Source organism: Bidens hawaiensis, unplaced genomic scaffold (assembly GCF_021521415.1).
Source record: "Bidens hawaiensis isolate Kalapana, Puna unplaced genomic scaffold, B.hawaiensis_p1.1 tig00034864_1, whole genome shotgun sequence".
In the NCBI taxonomy this organism is placed as follows: Eukaryota; Viridiplantae; Streptophyta; class Magnoliopsida; order Asterales; family Asteraceae; genus Bidens; species Bidens hawaiensis.
Genome location: NW_027496056.1, coordinates 108,790 through 109,768, shown reverse-complemented (window position 1 = coordinate 109,768; position 979 = coordinate 108,790). Strand labels below are relative to the sequence as shown.

At 42.9% G+C, this 979-nt stretch overlaps 1 non-coding gene across 1 annotated transcript; it reads left to right on the top strand.

Moving 5' to 3' along the window:
• On the top strand, positions 1-72 carry TRNAQ-UUG (transfer RNA glutamine (anticodon UUG)). The gene has a single exon. It is a non-coding gene; the product is annotated as a tRNA-Gln (tRNA).
• The last annotated feature ends 907 nt before the right edge of the window (positions 73-979 follow it).

Genomic DNA, 979 nt, shown 5'->3' with positions numbered 1-979 from the left:
GGTTCTATGGTGTAGTGGTTAGCACTCTGGACTTTGAATCCAGCGACCTGGGTTCGACTCCCGGTAGGACCTTGATATTTTTTTCTTTTATTTGTCCTTTTTTACTTCTAAATTACCAAGTTGACATGATGTAAAGACTAAAGATTACAAGTTAAATCACCAGACTAAGTAATAAAAACTGTTTAACAAAAGTTACAACCGTCTCATTTCAAACTATTTTACAATGAATCATTTAACCGTGAATTATTCTCTATACGAGTTGCGCAGAGAAATACTTTTTAAAGGGGTGTGTGTGTGTGTGTATGTGTGTGTGTAGAAATCCCGATCAAGCCATATAAAATTTTGACATCGACCCTTTTTCAACCCCTGTGAAAATAAATTTCCTGGGTTCGTCACTGCCTCCACCAACCACTGCATATCCATCACCATCGGCTGTCCACCTTCGTTGCACTGATTGCAGTGTTCGCTGCCTCCAAACCACCATCACAAACTCTTAAAACCGATTGCAAACATGAAAGCGGGATGAGCGCGTGTGAGGGCGTGGGAACCCAAAAAGATCACTAAATTGTGTGAGCGGTGCTGATTTGGTTGTGTAGTGTCGATGGCATCTAAAATCGTTGCACCGTCGCACCACAATAACTGGTTCGGATTTGTTAGATGCAAGAGGTGGCGGTTGGGCTTTGGAGCAACGTTGACAAATGGTTCAGCGGTTCAGCTTCGCGGTGGTTCTGGTCTCGACGCCTTGACGGTGGTGATGGTGGTAATCAATGGCGGACCTAAGAAAAAATTTCACAGGGGTTGAAAGAGGGTCGATGTCAAAATTTATACAGGTACACCAGGATTTTAACATATACCTTTAAGAGAAAATTTTCACATAGGTCGGCCGACACCTACACCTTTGTAGGTCCGCCAATGGTGGTAATCTAGTGCAATGATACTCATCGTACTCAGTATATCCCACCAATAGCAATGCTATGGT